The following is an 18,549-nucleotide window of genomic DNA, read 5'->3' on the forward strand; positions in this document are numbered from 1 at the left end:
AATAAAATATGCTTATATGGACAATTAATTTATGACAAAGACAAGAATATACAAATATATAAAGGACAGTTTCCAATAAATGATGTTGGGAAAACCAGACAGCTACATGCAAAATAATGAAACTGGGCCATTACGTTATACCATATATACAAAAAAAAAAAAAAATCAACTCAAAATGGACTAAAGACTTGAAGGAAAGACCTGAAACCATAAAATTCCTAGAATAAAACCTAGGCAGCAAGCTCCTTGACATTGGTCTTATGATGTTTTTTTGTTTGTTTTTTGTTTTTTAAGAGAAACACTTTTACAATCCTGAGGTCTTTTATTTTCTTTCCAGTTATCATGCCATGAATTCATAGGGAATGGGTTCCAGCAGTTCAGGCTCCTTTCCATTGGTTCTCACAAAGTGTGCTTCTCTGGGTGGGGCAGGCTGGCACTTCAGTTGGACCCAAGTACCTTTCTCTTTGGCTTCCTCTTTTTCTGATCATTTTCCTTCACACGCTTCAGTAAGCTATCTCGGCTCTTTGAGTGTTTAATATGCTCAATGTGGACATTAATTCTCTTGGCAAGAATCTTCCCCTTAACTTGTTTGTTTACAACAATGCCAACAGCATGCTGAGTAACACGGTAGACTCTTCCAGTTTTGCCATGGTAACATTTGTGAGGCATTCCTTTTTGAATAGTGCCCATTCCCTTGATGTCCACAATATCACCTTTCTTATAGATTCGCATGTATGTGGCCAAAGGAACAACTCCATGTTTTCTAAAAGGCCTAGAGAACATATAGCGGGTACCTCACCTCTTTCCCTTTGTGTTGGTCATTTTGGCGAATTACTGGAAGATGGAGGTTCCCTTATGATGTTTTTTTGAAGATCTGACTCCAAAGGCAAGCAGGGCGCCTGGGTGGCTCAGTCAGTTGGACATCTGCCTTTGGCTCAGGTCACGATCCCAGGGTCCTGGGATTGAGCCCCACATCAGGCTCCCTGCTCGGCAGGGGACCCTGCTTCTCCCTCTCCCACTGCCTGCCATTCCCCCTGCTTGTGCTCTCTCTGTTAAATAAATAAATAAAATCTTTTACAAAAGAAGAGAAAAAGGCAAGCAAACATAAGACTATATCAAACTAAAAAGCTCTGATAGTGAAGGAAACCATCAATAAGATGAAAGAAAGGACCACCTACTGAATGAGGGAAGATATTTGCAAATCATGTATCTAATAAGGGGTAAATATCCAAAGTACATTAAAAAAAACTCATATGACCCTATTACAAAAACAAAACAAAAAAGCCCAAAGAATCCAATTTAAAAATGGGCAGAAGATCTGGATACACATTTTTCCAAAAAAAGACATAGATGGATAACAAGCACATGAAAAGATGCACAATATCACCAATCATGGAAATGCAATGAGATACCACCTCACACCAGACAAAATGGCAAGTATCATAAAGACAAGAAATACCAATTGTTGGTGAGGATGTAGAGAAAATGTAATCCTTGTTCACTGTTGGTGGGAATGTAAATTGGTGCAGCCACTATGGAAAACAGTATGGAGGCTCTTCAAAAAATTAAAAACAGAGCTACCATATGATCCAGCAATTCCACTATCTATCTACTTGCATCTATCTGAAAAAAATGAAAACACTAATTCAAAAAGATACATGCAGCCCTATGTTCCCTGTAGCATTATATACAATAGCCAAGATGTGGAAACAATCTCTGTGCCTATCTGTGGATGAATGAATAAAGATGTCACACACACACACACACACACACACACACACACACACTGGAATACTACTGAGCCATAAAAAAGAATGAAATGTGACAACATGGATGTACCTCGAGGTACACAACTACACTAAGTGAAATAAGACAAATGCCACATGATTTCACTTATGTTGAACTCTATAAAATAAATAAAACAAAACCCAGACTCAGAGATACAGAGATAGGTGGCTGCCTGAGAGGAAAGCTGTTGAGGATGGGGATGAAATGGCTAAAGGGGATTAAGCAGTACAAACCTTCAGTTATAAAATCAACAAGTCATGGGGATGTAATGTGCATCCTGGGAATACAGTCGATAACACTGTATTAACTTTGTAAGGTGACAGGTGGTAAGAGGACTCATCATAGTAACCATTTTTGCAATGTACACAAATGTCAAATCACTATGTTGTACACCTGAAACTAACATACTACTTACTGTATGTTAATTATACCTCAATTAAAAAAAAAAAAACTACAACAGACATTCTGCTATGGAGCTAACGGTGCCTCTGAAGTTTCACATGGCTGCAGTGTGACACTAACAGCCACACGGCCTATGTCTAGGAAGACTGAAATATCAAATACGTTTAATATCCATAATTTCATGATGATTCTTAAACCAAACTGATTAGCTTTGGAGGATGCTAAGAAACCAACTCCTTATTCTGAAAGTAGATAATAAACAAAGGGAAAGACTCGAGCATTTATCCTGCCTTTCCTCTACAAATAGTTCCTTAGAGTAAATCAATAATGGATGAAGTAAAATTCTTCACTACAGAAGCACTTCAATTAATAAACAAAGAATGACAGAATTACTATATTATTTTGCAACCCCGAATGAAACAACCGGTGTAGGTCAGGAGTTGGCAAACAATGGCTAGCGAGCCAAATCTACGATGGCAAATACAGTTTTACAGGAACACAACCATGCCCATCACTTACGTATTCCCCAAAGCTGCTGGCCCACCACGATGACAGAGACCACATGGTCTGCAAAAGCTGAAAACATGCACTACCCAGCCCCTTACGGAGAAAGTCTGCTAATCCGTGATCTTGACAATAATTATCAACAGTTGCTAAAACCATTAGGCAAGAAGCAGATGACAGTGTTTATAATGCAGGCATCAGGCTGACAACAGCTGTGCTCACTGTTCAAACTTCACCTCACAAAGGTGGGGGACAAGGTATTATGTGCCCCTGATGCCATGCATTAGAAAGCACATACCCCACCTCTGAAGTCCTGCCAAAAAATTAAAAATATGATCAAGCCTCTGTTTCTAATTACCAGTTTACAGGAAATATAGCAAATAGAAAAACAAATTAAACGACACCATGGGGAAACAATTAGTAAAAATTCACACTGTGAGAAATTCTACAGGCAAAGGATCTGGTTTCTTCAATAAATAAACTGTAAGGAAAAGTAAAAGGTGAACCTATAGATTAAAAAGTCCTAAGGGAGGGCACCTGGGTGGCTCAGTCGGTTAAGCGTCTACCTTCAGCTCAGGTCATGACCCCCAAGGTTCCGGGATTGAGTCCTGCTAAACAAGGGGTCTGCTTCCCCCTCTATCCCCACCCCCTGCTTGTGTTTTCTCTCTCTCCCTCCCTCTCTCTTTCTCTCAAATAAATAATATCTTTAAAAAAATTTTTTTTAATAAAAAACATGCCCTAAGAGATTTGAACCCACAACTATACGGTTAATCAATCTCTAAAAAAGCCGGAAAGACTATCCAATGGAAAAAAGACGGTCTCTTCAAAAATCAGTGTTGGGAAAACTGGACAGCAACATGCAAAAGAATGAAACTAGAACATTTTCTTACACCATACCAAAAATAAATTCAAAATGGGTTAAAGACCCTAACTGTGAGACATGGAACCATAAAAATCCTAAAGGAAAACATAGGCAGTAACCTCTTTGACATTAGCTGTAACAAATTTCTACATATGTGTCCTGAGGGAAGGGAAACAAAAGCAAAAATTAACTACTAGGACTTCAAGATAAAAAGCCTCTGCACAGCAAAGGAAACAATCAACAAAATGACAAGGCAACCTATGGAATGGGAGAAGATATTACCAAATGACATATGGATATGTTAGTATCCAAAACATATAAAGAACTTAATAAAATTCAACACCCCAAAAAACGAGTAGTCCAACTAAAAAATGACAAGAATGAATGGATATTTTTCCAAAGGAGACATATACGTGACCAACAGACTCATGAAAAGATGTTCAATATCACTCATCATCGGGGAAATGCAATCAGAACCACAATGAAGGGACACCTGGGTGGCTCAGTAGTTAAGCACTTGCCTTCAGCTCAGGGTGTGATCCTGGGGTCCTGGGATGGAGTCCCATATCGCGCCCCCTGTATGGAGTCTGCTTCTCCCTCTGCCTGTGTGTCTCTGCCTCTCTTTCTCTATGTCTCTCATGAATAAATAGATAAAATCTTTAAAAAAAAAAAAAAAAAGAACCACAATGAAATATCACCTCATGACCGTCAGAATGACTAAAATCAACAATGCAAGAAACAGCAGGTGTTGGTAAGGCTGTGGAGAAAGGGGAACCCTCTTGCACTGGTGGTGGGAATGCAAACTGGTGCAGCCATTCTGGAAAACAGTACGGAAGTTCCTCCAAAAGTTAAAAATAAAACTACCCTAGTATCCTGCAACTGTACTAGTTAGGAAATTTACCAAAGAATACAAAAATACTAATTCAAAGGGCTACACACACCCTGAGGTTTACAGCAGCATTATCTGCAATAGCCAAACTCTGGAAATAGTCCAAGTGTCCATCAACTTATGAATGGATAGGATCCCTGGGTGGCACAGCGGTTTGGCGCCTGCCTTTGGCCCAGGGCACGATCCTGGAGACCTGGGATCGAATCCCACGTTGGGCTCCCGGTGCATGGAGCCTGCTTCTCCCTCTGCCTATGTCTCTGCCTCTCTTTCTCTCTCTCTCTCTCTCTATCATAAATAAATTAAAAAATTTTTTAAAAAACTTATGAATGGATAAAGGAGATGTGATGTATAAATACAATGGAATATTAATCAGCCATGAAAAAGAATGAAATCTTGCCATTTGCAATGACATGGATGGAGCTTAGCATAATGCTAAGTAAAATAAGTCCATCAGAGAAAGACAAATACTATATGATTTCACTTGTATGTAAATTTAAGAAGGAAAACAAACAAGCAAAGGGGAAAAAAAGAGAGAGGCAAACCAAGAAACAGATTCTGAACTATAGAGAACAAACTGATGGTCACCAGAGGGAAGGCAGATGGGGATGGGGGAAACGGGTGATAGGGATTAAGGAGGGCACTGGTCGTGATGGGGATTAAGGAGGGCATGGTGTTGTATGGAACTGCTGAATCACTATATTGTACACCTGAGACTAATATTACATTATATGTTAACCAACTAGAATTTAAATAAAAACTTTTTAAAAAGTCCTAAGAGATTTATCAACTAAATCATGTATAGTCCTTATTTGGATTCTGATTCTATCATAACCAACCGGACAACAAATTTATGAGACAATGGAAAATCTGAGTACTAATCCAATATTTGATAGCAGTAAGGAATTACTGTGCTATTTCCTGGTGTGTTAATAGTGTTGTGATTGGACTTTTTAAACAGCCCAGTCTCTTTACTGTTTTAAAGACACATACTGAATGTATCCACAGATGAAATAATATGACATCTGGGCTTTGTGTAGAACAATCCAGTGGGGAGGGGGGAGAGAGAAATGAAGCAAGATTGGCCATATGTTGATCATTGTTAAGGCTGAGTAATTAGTAAAAAGGGATTAATTCTGCCATTTTTTCTACTTTTGAATATGTTTAAACCTTTTCATAATAAAAAGATAAGAATTAATACAACTAAGAAAGCTTTCTGTCTTTACTTCCAACATATGCATTCATGGATATTTTGTTTCTTGCCCTGTCCATCCACCATGTCTATCTGTTCACCCCAAATATTTATTGAATACTTACTACATATGGTCCCTATGCTAGGCGCTGGCAATGACCTTCCCTTCCAGTGATCTACAATGTAGAGGTGGAGCCCAATGAGTAACTCAGCTATTATACAACTGAGGATAAATGCTGCAAGAGAAGGACCCAAAGTATGCGAAGGGAACAATGCAAAGGAGGTAGAGCTACACGTTTCTGCATTCCTCATTCCTACCCCCTTAATGTTATCTTGTGGTGGTAGTCTATCCTGATTTTCTACTTTCCTCTTCTAAGGACTAGTTTACCTTTCTCTGAGTGGTCCTGACTTACCCCATCTTAAAACCCAGGGTTTCCCATTGCCTATTCCATTACTCCATGAAAGTGAAAGACTGGATTCCACCTCCGTCCTGTCTCCCATAAGCCCCTTACATCTGTAGGGATGGACTCTCATAAGCCCACACTCCCATCTCTGCTCTCTGCTGTCCTAATTCCGTCATGCTCACTGGTCATTAACAACCACACACACTCACACTCAGTGCAGTGCTAACCTCTCTCTTCACATCTTCACTAGTAACTCACCTGCCCACTGTGTGACTCAAAGGCATCAAGAGTCCCCCAAGGTTTCCATGTCCAGGGATCCCCTCACCAGAATAAAAGGGACACCAGAAAGGCAGAGGAAAAGTGGGACCAAATCAAACTGAGAAGCTTCCGCAAAGCAGAGGAAACAATTAACAGAGTGAAAGACAACCTGCAATATGGGAGACAATGTTGGTAAACCATGTGTCTGATGAGGAGTTAATACACAAAATGTATTAGGAACTCCTACTACTCAATAGCAAAAAACTTATAAGCTGACTAAAATATAGGCTAAGGATTTAGATAAGCACATTCCCAAAGAAGATATACAAACAGCCAACAGGTATATGAAAAAGTGTTCAGTTTTGCCCATTAAGGAAAAAGGCAAATCAAAACCATAATGAGATACCACTTCACACCTGTCATGTTAACTAGTATCAAAAATCCGAAAATATTAATAAGGCAAATGGCAATAAGGATGTGAAGAAATTGGAATCCCTGCACACTGTGGGTAGGAATGCAAAATGGTGTGGCCTTAATGAAAAACATGCAGGCTCCTCAGAAAATTAAAATTAGAACTACCTGGGTGGCATCATCAGTTAAGTGTCTGACTCTTGGTTTCAGCTCAGGTCATCATCTCAGGGTTGTAAAATCGAGCCCTGCTTGGGGGTCCACACTCACTGCAGTCTACTTGGGATTCTCTCTCCCTTTCCCTCTGCCCCTCCTGCTCCTGCGTGCTCTCTCTCTCTCTCTCTAAAAGAAATAAATAAATCTTAAAAAAAAAAAAAACAGAACTACCATATTATCCAGCAATCCTATTTCTGGGAATTCATCCAGAATTGAAATCGAGATCTTGAAGAGATATGAGCACCCTATGTTCACTGCAATACCACTCACAGTAGCCAAGATGTGGAAACAGCCTAAATGTCTATTGACAGATGAATGGATAAAGAAGTGGCAGAGAGAGAGAGAGAGAGAGAGAGAGAGAGAGAGAGAGAGGGAGGAATACTACTCAGCCACCCCCAAAAAAGGAAATTCTACCATTTTCAACAACATAGATGAATCTTCGGGACATTATACTGAGTAAAGCAAACCACGTTATATTAAGTGAAACAAACTAATCACAGAAAGGCAAGTGCTACAGGATTCCACTTAAATGAATGTCTAAAGTAGACAAATTCATAGAATCAGAGTGGAATAGCAGGGAGAGGGAAATGAAGACTTACTATCAACAGGCATATGTTAGAAAGCAAGACGAGTGAGCTTCGGAGATCGGCTGAACAACACTGAACCTTTAGCCAACAAAATGGCATTGAACACTTAAAAATTTGTAAGGGAGGTACAAGTCCTGTTTAGTGTTCTTACTACAATCCTTATAGTGGGTTATTTTAGCCCAAAAATAGCAGTGGGAAAACTGTTAAAATGAAATTCACCCACAGCAATGACAGAGGTTAAACAACACGGGAGGAAAAAAAAACCCAACTTATTGTTTAATACCCCAAACAGCATAAATTAAAATGTTTGGACACAAGGAAGAGGAGTGGTCTTAGTTCAATCTTTGAAATTTTTAAAACATTGTAATGGACGTATTTAGGCAAAAAAAAAAAAAAAAAAAAAAGTTTAAAAGTTTGGTTTTTTAGATCTGTGTTAGCTGTTTTGTTGTCATATCGCTGTTTATTTTTGCTGAAAGTGTAATGGAGGTGGGGCGGGTCACTGGAAAGAGACTTAGCAGATTCAGGCAGGAGTGTCTGACACAGAGAGCTCTGCTAAATCACCTGATGGGGCTGCGGAGACACTGCTGAGTCACTGTCACCTCCACCTACAGGCAATTTCACCTCTTTTGGTTATTTTCTAAGAGAATGCAGTAGTGACACTGTGGCAGTTTGACACTGGATAAAGACATTCTGTGATGATGACATCTTAGGGTAAATCCCCAAATTGGGCCACAGTAATTTTCGGTTAAGCCAATCCCAGCTTTCCCTAATGAGCAAGCTCTGGGATCTTGAGTCAATCACTTGGGGAGATCACCTAACCTTTCTGGGTCATAGCTTTTTCATGGGAGAAATTAAGATTCTGGGCTTGATGGCTACAAACCTTCCTGTTTCGGCACTACTGAGATCTGTGATCAGGAGCAGCTTTTCCATGTGTATTGGGATGTTAGCAGTAATTCCAATGACAACTGAGAGCATTTATATCCTCCAAAAGCAAAGGACTAGTAACACTCTTACTTTCTCACTCAATGTTTATCAAGACTTGCTAAATTTTCTTCTTAGGATTTGGTACAGACAGTAAACAGCTTATCAATGCTAACTGTTACTAATGTAAGTTATTCCTAAGAAAAGCAAGTTGCTATATAAGAACACTAAAATACACATTGGTAAGCATATATGACAATGTGTTGGCAACTTGAAGTCAAATGACTCTGGGTCTGAATACCAACTCCAGCAATCATGAACTTAGATGACCTTGATCATGTTACTTAAAACATCTGAGTCTGTGACTCATGATTCAATATGAAGATAGTATCGACCTCACAGGGTTATTAGAAGGATAAAGTAAAAATAACAGATGTCATGTGCCTGGCTAAACAAACATTAGTTCCTTCTCCCCTAGCTAGTCCTGGACATTAAATTCTGGATATTCTTGATTTCTACCTCTTTTTTTGGTTTCACTTTACATGTCCACACATAAAATACCCTCGTTTTCTGTGTTATTGACAGACTCTTTTTTTTCACCAAGCTTTGTCCAGGCTCCTCTGAACCTTCTCCTCAATCAGGCTTCAACCTTGGTCTATGAAAACTGTAACTTTGAGCACAAATTATTTCATTCCCCACCCTAAGAGACTTCCACAATCACGAGCATAGTTTCTATCAGCCCAAAGCCATGTTCCTAGTAGGAGGAACTCAGGTCTCCCAATCATCTATCCAAGAAAGTTCACTGCTGCTGATGAATTTACTGTTTGTTCTAGTCCTAAGGCTGATGACAGGCCACTAAGGATAGGCTCCCTTCTCTTAGAGCACTTACCTTAAAAAGCTTGCAATTGTAAATCCCTGTACTGCCCCGTTGGGTTGTTAATCTTCTACCATCTGAAACATCTCCTTAAGGACCTGGAAGCCACCTCTTTGAAATGCAAACATCTGGGGAGGTGGCTCTCCGGTTCCCCTGGTTTCTACAGGAGGGTAAGAGCCTAACTGGGTTGGGTGCCTTGCTCAAATTTGCAAAACTACTTCCTGTCCTAAAGATAGGAGAAATCTGTTTCTCCTCCAGATAATTGCCAGATTGCCTAACCATACAACCTCTCTTAAAGACTTTTTGGTACCTTTCCTTTTGTGCACCCCAAGATGGAAAAGGCCTCTCCCCTTTTGTTTCAGTGGTGTCGAGCTCAGTTTACACTGAAGTCTCTCTCTCCTACTGCAGCAGTACTAAAAGCTGTCCTTGCCATTTTTAACAGGTGTCTGGTACAAAATTTTTCTTTGATGGGGTTTACTTAGCCAGTGTTTATGGAATACTTCTCATGTACCAGGTACCGTATATCCAACAATGAGCACAAGGCTGTCACCTTTCTCACAGAGCTCACAACCTACCAGCTGGGACAGAAATATATGCCAAATATAGCAGTTTCCGGGCAGCAGGAGAAGCAGTGCACACTTCTACTGCCACCTTCATATTCATTTATCTCATAATTTAGTTCCTACAAAACGTTCTGCTTCTGTGTCTCCATCAAAGAAGCATGAACTTGTTTTTTGAAGGAAAGTTAGAATAACTCTAAGAATTTCAGAAAAAAAGAGAACAAGATTTTCATATATTCTGGAAAGTCACTGATTTATCTCTTTTTTAGTCTCCAGTGTACTATACACATCCATAAACTTAACATCTTGAACAACAAAAACAAAATTTATTTTAAAATGTTATCACCTCAACTTTTGAGCTTCTATTAATTCAAAATCAATGGCTACCAAAAACACATCCTTAAGATCATTATAGTTCATCATTATATTGGTTATTTACTACAGGAGTATAAGGAAAAACAGCACCTAACATATTTAGGTTATTAATTTAGAGTTAATAATTAAAGCTTATCCAGCATATATCAGAGTAACACTGGTATATCAGAGTATGTAAATGCAATTTCTGTGGATCTAGTAAGTTTTTTGAAAACTTTAATGTTTTTAGAGCAACTTAAGGTTCAGAGTGAAATTGAGAGGAGGGTACAGAGATTTCCCATATACATAGACCCCACATTATCAACATCCCCCACCAGAGTGGTATATTTGACACAATTAATGAATCTTATCTAATAATTTTCGAAAGCTATTATCAAGACTGATTTTTACTTTGATAATGTATTGAATCCCAAAGAAACCAGCATTACAAATTAAGCATTCTATGTCATTTCACTAAAAAACTAAAAAATAATAATTTGACAATGAGTTAAGCTAGATGTTTGTGTTTTTCTAACAATAAATTCAAATAAAGTTGGTCTTAATATTCCATAAATTACAAATAAAGATCAACACTAAAAGCCATCATCAAAATTTTATAAAATTGCCTTATATATTTGATTTTACTCTAAGAAATAATGAAGAAATTCACCAGTTCAAGAGAAAGTATTCCAAAGACCAATATTATAATAACACTGCAAGTCAGTTTATCCTTTTATGCAAAAAAAGTTTAGTCTCTTAGCTATTGATCAATATTGAATAGAGGTTCCGTAGCTCAAATTTTGCAAGATAGTTTAAAAAATTTTTCTGCCTGGTCTTAGTATCTTGAAGAGACAGCCTTGGATGATTCTAAGAAAAGACCCTCATCTAGAGAAAAACAATTGCAATGATCATGTTTTTGTCAACTTAGGTTAAATAAAGTAATGATGCTAAAGAATGCTTTTGGAGATCCACTTCCATAAAGAAGGAAGTCATTTATATCAGACCAACCCTCCATGAAGAAAAGCTAAGCAAAATTCACAAAAGCAAAAAAAGTTCAAGTTTTCTGACAGCAACCAAAGCAACCAGGGCTTGATAGAGACCCTGGAGGGAAGAGAAATGAACTGAGCTGACATTCTCTGCCATTTTTGATCAAGGCATTTGCCAATTTCTTTGCACACTTGGGGGGCCAGGAGGCCAGAAAGAAAGCAACACCTCAAAAAGTCTGGCTTACTGAGTTATGCTCAGAAATAAAAGTTCAGGTTTACCAAAGCAGGTGGGACTGGAGGAGCCAAGATCCCCCAAAAAGGGGAAGTGCAAAGAACCAAGACCAATATTCTATACAACATTTCCCTTCAAGTTTCCAAAACCATATAATATGAGAAGCCAGAAAACCAAAGAGAAAGTGGCACACATAAAGTTAAAATACCAGCAGAGTTACTGGCAGATTTGTAGGGCACAGGAAAAAAGAAGTAGAGCTCAGGGTCACTAAAGAGGAAGGCCCCAGTAACACCTCAGGCTTGTAGATGGGATCTCTAAAATGCTAGGAATAAAGGAAAGCCAAGAGGAAGATATCTCTCAAAGGGAACAAACCCCAATGAGATTTTTTCAAACTCTGACTAAATAAAAATAGGATACCCCTACCCTGTCTTCCAGGAGAAAAATAACACCATCCAGGGCTTCCACAATCTTTTCAGATACACTGTCTCACTTTCTAAAACCTGGGCTCAGAGGGAATGAGAGAAAGTGGTAATTCAAATACTGAAGGTATCAGATATGGACATTAACAGAACTATGATTGATATGTTCAAGAAAATAGATGACAAGTGAAGAATTTCACTAGAGAATTATAATCCCTTTTAAACGGGAAAAAGAAAGGATCAAATAAAGATTATAAATCTCAAAGATACAATAACTAGAACAGACTCACTTCAGCATGATGGAGTGAGGAGGCTGATAAAGCCTCTCCCCACAAGGCAACTACAAAACTGCTCAACACTGTCAAAAATGATAGTTTCAAAAAAAAAAAATAATAGTTTCAACACTTCAGAAATTCCAGCATACAACAAACTGAGAAGCATTCATCCATGAAAACAAGTGACTTTAGGTGAAATTCCCATACATACTGTAGTATTCTTGCCTGGGGCTGCTCCCCTCACCCTGTATCCTTCTTCAGCATGGTAGTTCAACCAGGGCATACCCACCTATGAGAAACAGCTTCACTGCTACTGTCAAGGAGGTTCACTTGATATGAAAGTGCTGTTTAAAGTGGTCATCTCAGGGGCACCTGGGTGGGTCAGTGGATTAAGCATCTGTCTTCTGCTCAGGTTATGATCCTGGAGTCCCAGGATTGAGCCCCACATCAGGCTCCCTGCTCAGTTGGGAGTCTGCTTCTCCCTCTACCTTCCCCCACCCACTTCCTGCTCTCTCACCCACTCTCTCTCTTTCTCTCAAATAAATAAATAAATAAATAAATAAATAAATAAATAAATAAATAAATAAATAAATAAAGTCTTTTTTAAAAAATGAAGTGGGGGCAGCCCCGATGGCCCAGCGGTTTGGCGTCGCCTTCAGCCCGGGGTATGATCCTGGAGACCTGGGATTGAGTCCCATGTCAGGCTCCCTGCATGGAGCCTGCTTCTCTCTCTGCCTGTGTCTCTGCCTCTCTCTCTGTGTGTCTGTCATGAATAAAAAAAATAAAATATTTTTTTAAAAAATGAAGTGGTCATTTTAGTCACAAGGTAGCAGGGAGACAACAGCTTCACAGCCTAAGATAACAATTCTGTTTGGATCCAGTCATAAACTGACAGATGAGCCAGATATGGTATTCAAGAAGTTATTATTGAAAAACTCTCCACATGGCCTCAGTTGACCAGAGGCTGAGCACACCCATAGTAGAGACTAGAGCTTAACACACAAACATATTAATGACAAAAGAGCCTAAATACATGCACAGAGTGCCCAGTGAAAATAGAAACTAAGGCAAACTTGAAAGCAGTCTGAACTTTGAATGGACTCCCCAACCCACATCCAGATTTATCTGTAGAGAGTGGAAGCCATGCTGACTTGAGATATTTGACCATAACCTCTGACTAATCTTTAGCTGTAACTTCAGCTATGCAGACACAGGAAAGATCCCTAGGAAGCCAGGTTTAAAAAAAAATAAAAGATGAGGGGCACCTGAGTGGCTCAGTCAGTTGAGCATCTGCCTTCAGCTCAGGTCATGATCTCAGGGTCCTGGGATCAAGCCCTGAGTCAGGCTCTGTACACAATGGGGAATCTGCTTCTCCCTCTCCCTCTGCCTCTTCCCCAACCTCCGTTTGTGCTCTCTTGCTTACTTACTCTCTTCTTTCAAATAAAATCTTTAAAAATAAATGAATGCATAAATAAATAATAAATAATAAAAGATGAGAAAAAGAACTGAACAGAGACATCAGCTGCATGTTATGGGGAGACAGATGTCACAATTTAGGCCAGTTACATTACTAAACACAAACAAAATAAAACAACCACCATCACCACCCCCCTCACCACAACTGCTATAATGTTTTTCAAAATATCTGAAATTCAACAAAAAAAGTTAAGATATGCAAAGAAACAAGAGAGTGTGACCTATAGTCAGAAAAAAAAAAGCAATCAATAAAAACTATCTCTGAGTGACCCCAAGTGTTACATATAGCAGAGACCTCATGCTGCTATTATGATTATATTTATACAACTTTTTCTTAAAAGCTCAAAGAATTAAAGAAAAGTCTGACAACAGTGGTAAACAAATAGAGGTTATCAAAAAGAGATATTATTTTAGGGGAGCCAGAGTGGCTCAGTTGGTTAAGCATCCTGGGATGAAGTCCCACATCAGGATCCCTGTTCATCAGGAAGCCTGCTTCTCCCTCTCCTGCTCCCCCTGCTTGTGCTCTCTCTCTCTCTGAATCTCTCTGTCAAATAAATAAATGAAATATTTTTTAAAAAGAGAGAGAGATTATTTCAAAAGAATTAAATAGAAACTAGGAGTTCAAAATTACAGTAACTGAAATGAAAGATTCAGCAGAGTGACTCAATAGTACATTTGAGGTGGTAAAAACAAAATCAGTAATATTAAGATAAAGAGATAATATCCAACCTGAAGAACAGAGAAAAATGTTCAACAACAAATAGAGCCTGAGAGACATGTGGGACAACATAAATATATCAATATATGTATAATGGGGGAATCAAATGGTAAAGAACAGAAAAAAATGTTGGAAGCTACACTGGCCCAAATATTTTCCAAATTTGATGTAAAAAACTAGCCCACAAATCTAAAAGCTCAGTGAATTCTAACAAAGGTAAGTACAGAAATCCACACGAGGACACATCTCAAACTGTTGAAGACCAACAGAATGATAAAATCTTGAAAGCAACAAGAGAAAAAACATTCATCATATACAAAGGAACAATGAGATTAACAATTAACTTCTCAAAAGAGATAATAGAGGCCAGAAGTCAGTGGATGACATATTCAAAGTCTTGAAAAGAAAAAAAACTCTCAACCAACTGAACAAAACAAAAAATGAAGATGAAAGGGACACTTAGGTGACTCTGTCAGAGGAACATGCTTCTCTTGATCTTGGGGTCATGAGTTTGAGTGCAGAGATTATTTAAGGAAATAAATAAAACCTGTATATCTTTTTAAATGAAAATGAACATATTCCCAGAAAAAGATTGAAAGAATTTGTTCCTAGCAGAGACCTGTCTTATAAGAAATACTAAAGGAAATCCTTCAAGCTGGAAGAGAATGACATCAGACGTGGGCTTGAAATGGCAAGGAAAAATGAAAAGTGTTCCAAATTCTAAGCATGTAGGTAAATACAAATGTATCATAAATATATTTTTCTCAGGCACCCAGGTGGTACAGTTGGTTAAGCATCTGACTCTTGGTTTCAGCTCAGGTCATGATCTCAGGATTGTGAGACTGAGCCCTGCATCTAGCTCCATGCTCAGCAGAGAGTCTGGTTAAGGCTCTCTCTCCCTCTGCCCCTCCCCCTACACTCATGCACTCTTTCTTGCTCTCTCTCTGAAATATCTTTTAAAAATCTTTTTCTCATTTTTTCTCTTATCTTCTTTAAAATACACAAAATTTATAAAGTAATAATTATAAAATTTCTAGATTTGAAATATTTAGAGGTACAGTTGTTTAGTTCTTAATATATGCAGACATAACACTTATGGCAATAAGAACTCTAAGGAAGGGAGAAGAAAAGGAGAACCATTAGGAACAAAGTTTCTATATTATACTGGAATTAAGTTACTATTAATCTGAAGTATACTGCTATAAATTAAGACATGTTTGCAATCCCACTAAAATAATAACAACAGAAAAAAAAGCAAGCATAATTTAAAAGTCCACAGAAAAAACAGCTGACTAAAAAGTAGTTAATGCAAAAGGAAGTCAAAGAGAAAGAGATATGAAATAGGAGATATATCAAACACCAATAGCAGAATGGCAGGCATAAAACCATATTAATAATTACATTAAAGGGATACCTGGGTGGCTGAGTGTTTGAGTGTCTCCCTTTGCCTCAGGTCCTGATCCTGGAGTCCCAGGACTGAGTCTCGCATCGGGCTCCCCATGGGGAGCCTGCTTCTTCCTCTGCCTGTGTGTCTGCCTCTCTCTTTGCATCTCTCACAAATACATTTTTTAAAATTAACAATTACATTAAATATAAATGGACTAAATATCTCAATCAAAAAGTAGAGACTGACCAAATGGAAAAGCACAACTGAATTAGGTGCTATCTACAAGAAACACACCTAACATACAAATAGACTGGAAGTCAAAGTAGAGAAAGATATATCATGTTAACAGCAAACATAAGTAGGCTAAAATGGATATAATATCAAATAAAACAAACGTTAATGCAAGAAATATTGCTAGAGTCAAAGAGACACATTTCATAATAATAAACCTATTAATACATCAGGAAGACATAACAATTATAATTTATATACAACTAATAATAGAACCCCAAAACTCAGAAAGCGCAATCTGACCGTCATTACAGGAAAAACAGACAATTCAACAATAACAATTGGAGATTTCAAAAACACACCATCACTAATTGATGGAACATCTGGTCCTAAAATCAACAATGATAGCCAACACGTAAATAAAACTATCAACTAACTTAAGCTAACTGATATTAGTAGAAAACTCTATTCAATGACTACAGAATACACATTCTTTTCAAGCACACATGGAACATTCTCCAGGATAAAACACATGCTAGGAAAAAACAAGTCTCAAGAAATTAAAAATTATAATCAACAAAATATATGTATCACAATGGAACTTTGAGATCCACGACAAAAATAAATAAGGAAAAATCCCAAATATTTGGAAATTAAATAATACACCTAGATCAAAAAATGAAAAGAGAACTATAATAATATTTTGAGGGGCATCTGTGTGGCTCAGTCGATTAAGCATCTGTCTTTGGCTCAGGTCATGATCTCAGGGTCCTGGGATTGAGCCCCATGTCCGGCTCCCTGCTCAGCAGGGAGTCTGCTTCTCCCTCTCCCTCTAACCCCTCTCGTGCTCTGTCAAATAAATAAATAAAATCTTTAAAAAATAGATATAAATAAAAATATGTTGAGCTAAATGAAAATGAAAGCACAACATACCAAACTGGATGGGATGTACTGAAAGCAAAGCTTAGACTTATAGCTACAAATGTCTATATCACATTAGAAGAAAGGTCTTATTAACCTAAGCTTCCACTTCAAGAAACTTGATAAAAATAAACTGCCCAAAGCAAATGGAAGGAAGGAAATAATAAAGATTAGAAAGAAAATTAATGAACCAGAAAACAAAATAATAGTGAAAACCATTGAAACTAAATGTTGGTTGTAAAGAAGAAATAAACAAAATTGATAAACCAACTAAGATAGTCAAACTATTTCTAGCAAAACAGAAGACATAAATTACCAAATTATCAAAATAAATAGAGGAAATTACTACTGATGCTACAGAAATTAAAAGGCTTATAAGGAATATTACAAACAACTACATATTCATAGACCTATACAAGGAAAAAAAATTGAATTGGTAAATTAAAATCCTCCCACAAAGAAAAGCCCAAGCCCAAATGCCTTCACTGGTGAACTCTATCAAAAATTTAAAAACAAAACAAAGTCTACTCTTCACAAACTCATTCAGAAAATAAAGAAGAGAATACTTTCTAACTGTGAGGCCAGTATTGCCTTGATTCCAAGGCCAAATAAGGATATCACAAGAAAACTATAGTTCAATATACCTTATTAATACAGACACAAAAATCCTCTTAAAAAGTTCTAGTGGGCTAAATTCAACAATACAGCAAAATACAGCTAAGACAAATGAGATTTAATCTTGAAAGCAAAGTTCACTTAAAATTCAAAATCTGGGGTGCCTAAATGGCTCAGTCACCTTTGGCTTAAGTCATGATCCCAGGGTCCTGGGATGGAGGTTCCGTGTTGGGCTTCCTTCTCAGTGGGGAACCTGCTTCTCCCTCTCCCTGCTTGTGCACATGCTCTCTCTCAAATTACTAAAATCTTTAAATAAATAAGTAAATAATAAAATTCAAAATCCAATAATGTAATGAACTATATTTGTAAACACAATATTAATAAGAAGGAAATTAATAAATATTAATAAAGGGGAAAACATGATTACCTCACTACATGCAGAAAATTATTTAATAAAAATCAAATGTTCATTTATATTTTTTTAAAACTCTAAGTATAGAAAAGGTCTTCCTCTATCTAACAAAAGGGCATCTATTAAAAAACTACAGTTAACACCATACATAATGTTGAAAGACTGAATGCTTTCACCCCTAAGTTCAAGAACAAAGCAAGGATGTCTGTTTTTGCCACGAAAGAGGCAAGATTGTCCCATTTTACTACAATATTGTAGTAGAAGTTCTGGGCACTGTAATAAGGAGAAAGAAAGAAGTGAAAGTAAAAAAAAAAGAGGAAAGAAAGGCATTCTGATTTGAAAGGAAAAAAAACAGAACTTTTTAATTTGTTGATTATATGGTCCTATATGTAGAAACAATTCCTGGAACTAATAAATGAATTTGGCAAGACTGCAACACACAAGAACAAACACAAGAGTCAATTATATTTCTTCCTATCAGCTATAAACCAGCTAATATGCTACACACTAGCAACAAACAATCCAAAAATGAAATAAACAAAACAACTTCATTCATAAGAGCATTAAAAGGAATAAAACACTTAGGAAGAATATTAACAAAAGGAGTGCAAGACATACACACTGAAAACCACACAACAGTACCAAAGAAAATTAAAGATCT

At 37.6% G+C, this 18,549-nt stretch overlaps 1 protein-coding gene and 1 pseudogene across 6 annotated transcripts in view; both read right to left on the bottom strand.

Annotated features, from left to right (window-relative positions):
- The window catches only part of RNF182 (ring finger protein 182), a 62,921-nt gene that overhangs the window by 26,881 nt on the left and 17,491 nt on the right, over window positions 1–18,549 (bottom strand). The gene's annotated exons all lie outside the window — the stretch shown is intronic.
- On the bottom strand, window positions 321–822 carry LOC140625996 (large ribosomal subunit protein eL21-like; annotated as a pseudogene).

This window comes from Canis lupus, chromosome 37 (genome assembly GCF_048164855.1).
Source record: "Canis lupus baileyi chromosome 37, mCanLup2.hap1, whole genome shotgun sequence".
Lineage (NCBI taxonomy): Eukaryota > Metazoa > Chordata > Mammalia > Carnivora > Canidae > Canis > Canis lupus.